The sequence below is a fragment of the Pempheris klunzingeri genome, chromosome 22, assembly GCF_042242105.1.
Source record: "Pempheris klunzingeri isolate RE-2024b chromosome 22, fPemKlu1.hap1, whole genome shotgun sequence".
NCBI classification, from domain to species: Eukaryota; Metazoa; Chordata; class Actinopteri; order Acropomatiformes; family Pempheridae; genus Pempheris; species Pempheris klunzingeri.
Genome location: NC_092033.1, coordinates 9,241,627 through 9,247,626, shown reverse-complemented (window position 1 = coordinate 9,247,626; position 6,000 = coordinate 9,241,627).

Below are 6,000 nucleotides of genomic sequence, written 5' to 3'. Positions count from 1 at the left end.
TGTAACTATTGATACTCTGACAGCATGAGATGTGTGTCAGACAGATTTGATACTTGTATCAGTTTCTGTTTAATGCTGTCAGATGTTGGCACATTTGTTAGAGTTTCACACCAGGAAGACGGGCAGTTCATCTTTGGCCGGAGGCTAATGCAGTTCCAACTTACATCCATAAACCATACAAGCTGGGCAGAGTGCCCACAGCTGCCAACTACAAAAGGTCTGCTCTGTGCCAAGCCTTTCAGCAGTACAAACATACATGCAGATACATGTACACACACACACACACACACACACACACACACACACACACACAGCAGAGATGCAAATACACTGGATAAGCCACACTGTGCACAAGACAGAAACAAGCAAACACACACGCATGCGTCCATACCCTTGGTGTAGACACACTTGGCGCTTGCCTCTTGCAGACAATTTTTGTCATGATAAATTCATTTCATAAACCATGCGATGTCCCGTCTCCCGGCTGAGATACGAGCTGTCATGGCAACAGAAGCAAACAGCGGTTGCAGCATGAGGGCTAGTTTGTTGGGACAAGCTGCACCAGAGCAAAGAATTGAGATGCAGCAGAAGTCTGGGCTGAAAGAATTAGTCATGAGTGTGTGTCCAATTACCTCTCTGAAGCCGACAAAGGATATCAAAATAATGAACAAAACCAGTTCTCTTCACGGTGCTTAAGAAGATACAGTGCCACAGTGTCATAATCAACACAAAGAGGAATCTAGAGATATAAATGTAGAAATGTCAGTAAATATTAGAAGAAACAAGAGACAACAGACCAGGTTTTTAGAGACTTCTTTCAGAACATAACAACAAAAGCTTCTTTTCATATATACAATTTGAAGACCACAGATTAAAATCAATGATTAAGAACATCAGGTTGTCTGTTATTTAGCTATAGTACTATAGTATAGCTATAGTGCTATAATTCAAAGGAGCAAATGTGTTAATTGTAGCCATGTAGAATTATGACTGGATGACTTAATGGTCCATCCATTTCTCATAGATCTCGCCTGATCATGCTCACTGATAACAAAAGACAACCGTTTGACTCCCAGGAGTGATGAGCATATGTCTAACCTGGGGATGGTTTCCATGCATGTGGGATTTTTAGGAACTAGACAACTCTTGAAGGTCAAAGGGCAGCAGCTGTCCACATTCACTTGCCTTTTGAACCTTTCAGAGACCACAGAGACAGAGGGAAAGAGGGGATGAGGTCAAACAGACATAAGAGACATGGGATTGAGGAAAATTTTCAATTCATCAAGGGGAGACATATGTTTCTGCCTGCTTAATTGTACATCTGTCACTCAGATAGAGTAGGTTTACCACTGATGGAAATGTTGTAATCACCTTCACAGCTCAATGCAGAGGAAGAATCTTTAAGAATCAAGCTGCATGAAGTCATGCCTGGCTGTCAAACATCCCTTTCTGTCTGTCTACTCCAGCACTCACACAGGATTTGACTTGTTGGAGAAGCAACTGGAGAGAACTTTAACTGTGCGCATATAATGAGGCTTTGCTCAGTGGGAAAACAAAAACCTCCAATAGTTCAAAAAAAAAGATTAACACCACGGTGTGTGTGTGACTTCATTAATTTATCTAGGCATCTAGTTATTTTGCATGATGTTATTTTGCAGGATGCATCAGCCTTCCTGCCTGCATGCTGCACTCCGTCCTACACACTTGCACAGACTCCTCTCACTTGGCAATCCAAACATTTGGCAGCAAAATGCAAACAACATAGAGGTTAAGCTACTGACTTGTAAATCCAGGTGTTTCTGTGAAATGATACTGCTTGGTGAAAGCATGGGAATTTAGACCAAACTCTGCCAATTAAACTCGCCCTCATCTCAGAGAGTAGATGGGTAAAGTAGACAGAATTGACAGTTTGTTGCGGTGAATACTGAAAACACACAACCTCTGTATAACCCTTCTGGCAGAAAATAACAGAAACCATTTTTGTAGTAATTGTTGAATACTCATTATCTGGATTTAGCATCTATATACATGCAGGCAAATTCTGAAATTGTTGTTACTTTGTATATGACAAAGCTAGCATGTTTTTGTCCACTTGTGTCACCCAGCTAATCCCAGAGGTTGAGTGTTCATACTGATCCCTTGTAAAAACACACAATAGTCATTGAAACCAAAGACAGTACAGTTATAAAGGTTATCTTGTTAAAGGAGTGAGCTGCAAGACTTATGATTCTGTCTGTTCTGTGCAGCTAAACCTAATCCAGCTTTAGTGAGCAGAGCAGAACTGGATTTAACTGAATTCACAGAAGAGGGCTGTGAAGGACAATAGAGAGTTTACTCAGGTATGCAGTATAGTCACACTAGCACTAGAGTATCACACTTTTTCAATGAAAGTGGCTCAAGATGCCACTTTATAATATACTGCATTTTCCTTGATTTGAAAAATGTATTCAGTATGCTGATGAAGACTCCATCGACTGCATGTGAATGTGACCGTCTTTCTATGTAAAATAGATGTGAGTTCAAACTTTGATTATCAAAACCACAAAGCTGCCACAAACCCCAAGCCCATTGGTTCAGTGAATATGTACTTTTTGTAATTTTTGAAGGCAAAATCATCAACTGGGCACTGTTGTTTTCTTCTTCTTTTTTTAAAATCAACAATTACTCAAACAGGAGTAAATAGTGGATTAATACACATTTAGTAAGATAGTAATATTCACAGCAGCAGGACGGTACATGCAGGATTGACTCAAAATCAGCTCCATGTTCATCATGATGATGAAACATATGAACAAATGTTTTGCTGTAGCTCACTGATGTGTTTCTAATTGTTTTTGGACAAAGGTGTGTGGTGCGGATGAATCGGGCTTTGGCTACAGGAAGCAATACTTGTTAGCAGGACACATTTATTGTTTGTTTTAGTCTTTTCAGGGGATCATCAGGCTTATTCCTAACAGTTATGTAGCTAACCTGTTGTTGATGTGAGTCATCACTGTGGGTTGAGAATATTTAAGATATTGAGAATATTTTGTTACTTCATGGGTGAGAGCTTACCATACATTCACCCGCTCCAGACTTTGCCCTTAACCAGGATGCGAGCTCATATCTGAGGACTCTGTGTATACTGTATAAATATAACTGCACCCCCCCCATCAGTCAGCCAGTGAACTCAGTGGAATGTGTCTTCTTGTGTTGTACAATATTGCATGTTGGCCACGGCTGAGAGATGATACACACACACACCCACAAGCAGAGACAAGTCTGCTGTATGTCTGCAGAGAGCAGGTCACCGGAGCTCTGCGGCAGTACTCAATGGAATGGAAAATGGCCGGGGGGGCAGACTGCAACTATGAAAGCTGCTGCTTCATGTGCATTATACAAAAGTTTGCACATAAAAATTCAGAGAGGTAGTTTTTTTTTGCATATAAATATGTCAGCCAGCAGAGATGTGGAGAGGTAAATGTGATTCAACAATGTAGGGAAAAAATGTAGCATAATTCCTAACCTTATCTATGACCTGGTGTGTTTTTTCATTAACTGCAGGTAAGGTTGCCATTTCCTGACATTCACAATGTTCCAATTTTATGGAAACAAAAACAAAATTAAGGCAAACACACACATACATGCACACACGTCCCCTCTCGTCCACTGACACGGGCTGCCTCGACATCAGACTCTGCTCACCAAACTACACAAACCCTGACTTGCCAAGAGTAAATAGATCACAAATTCATTAGAGCTTCGGCATATGGTGGGGTGAAGGATTTCAAAGCAGGGACACCTGGGGGTTTTCACGACCGTCACATAACCTTTGTCCTCATAATCCACCTCTGCCTCTCCTCCCTCCGCTGTGATCGTCTCTTTTGATTTTTGTCCCCCATCATGTGCCCTTTGAAATGTCCCTCTTTTGTTTAATTTAATATGCATGGCACAGTTGGGGGGGCCAAGAATGATAATTTCTTGCATATCCTTTTTGGGGATGCAATGAAGAGGGAATATTCAGTGGGTAACACGATTTAATGGGAAGCGGACAGTGTGTGTACAAAGCAACATTGGGGACTTAAGAGACTGGGAAACGAGGCAGTAAAAGCAGGAGACAGAGGAGGAGGACAGGGTAATGAGAAAAGCATAGAGAGAATGGAGTAACAGGGAAATTGGGTTTGAGGGAAATAGCTGAAAAGTAATGATTTCTGAATGACAGCATGAAATACAAAGGTCTTAAAAAGAGAAAAAAGAGAGCATGAAAGGGAGAGAAAGAAAAAACTGACCGAAAAGGAAGCTTATTGCTAACACATGGTGCATGCAGGGCATGGTTTTGCCTTTCTGGCTGTTACTGTGTAGTTCAGCACTTCTCAGGGGAGAGGAAAGAGTGGGAGACAGAGAAATGAAGTGATGGAGACAACTTAAAGGGGAGGAGGAGCAGCAGACTGAGGAGAGTAACATCTGCAGAAAGAGAGAAACACATGGAGACGGAGGAGAGAAAAAGAGTGAGACGGTCTTACAGAAAAGGTTTAAGAAAACTAATGTCATCTCCCTTTGGAGAGACGCTGTCAAAGCAAAGGTCAAAAACCCTTAAAAATCAAAGGAAAGATCAATCAAATGTACCCATCCACACGTTCTCTGACACACACACACGCACAAAATCCCACCTCACTGCAAACCTACAAACTCAAACTATCTCCTTTTCCTCCCTTCCTCAGCACAGCTGTAGCTCTGCTCCCCTGAGGCAGCCATTCCCTGGCACCCAGGTGAGGTCAGCCCACCCTGGAGGGGGCAGTATTGTTCCAGTAAGGGTATTTGTCTAGGCATGTCCACCTCCACCTTGTGAGAACTCCCTCCATCTGACCCACCGCCTGAGGGGACCAGAGATGGAGAAAGATAGATGTTTACTTGTGTGTGTGTTTTCCTCCTCTGTCCAGTGACGTTTTCTTTCTCTTGCACAGTATTGATGTGCTGGCTTGTCATCTCTAATTTGTGCATCCCAGCCAACGACAGCTGAAAGTTTTCAAATGGAAAAAACAAACAAACCCAGTGTTATGTAATGTTGTGTTCTTATGTAAGAAACAGCCTGAAATGAAGCCCGAATGAAATTATTTTGAACAAAGTTCTGTAAACCAACTATTGTCATGTTCATTTGACACCATGTCATATCATGAAGAATTGGTATATAAAGGAGCAACAGCTTCCACTCTGTGCCCCTTACCCCTGAGGTGGAACATTATTTTATGCTTACACTGGGTGATGTGATACTGACAAAAAAATGTTTGGCAAGAAAAAAAAAAAGAGCGTTTTATGTCAAGGCCTAAAGAAAGTGTGCCTTTGACAGGATATAAAGGGGGACATACATAACCTGATTAAGTAATCCTTACAGGGCTAGCTATGCCATGAACACTGCAGTGTGCCTGCCGATGTAAAATTAGCAGCCACTGTGTATGTGAGGTTAAAGCATGCATGTATGTGCTGTGATGGAAGTACTGACATAATTCAGTGAGAAAAGCAGTAGCAGTAAAATCAGAGTAGCATCAAACAGAACTGCACTTAAAAATATACGTACATACAGCGCTTGAGTAAATGAACTTCCACCATTCTTTCCCAAAGAATGAAATAGAGGGATAAAGTTGTGGAAGAGCGAGGTAAATTATCTATGCAGCTCCAACATAAAGTACTTCTAATATTTAAAACAGCAAGTTCTGCACACATCCAACACCAGTGGGATCTGTCTGTTCTCATTGTCCTTCACCTAACCAAGCCGTCTGCTCAAGGAACTATCAAAACAGATCTGCACAAAAGAATTACTGATGCAAGCTTACAAATAACACCAGTTGTAAATTTCGAGTGCTATCGATTTACTGGCTGTTCTTCAAACCACCTGTGCTTTCCTCACATGGACATAACAGGCAGAGAGAACAAATATACAGCCAGTGAGTTGTTATGAGCATCGGGGTCCATCTGTAGAGTAACATTTCATCTCTCTAGGAAGGAAGTATATGTTTGAGCTTG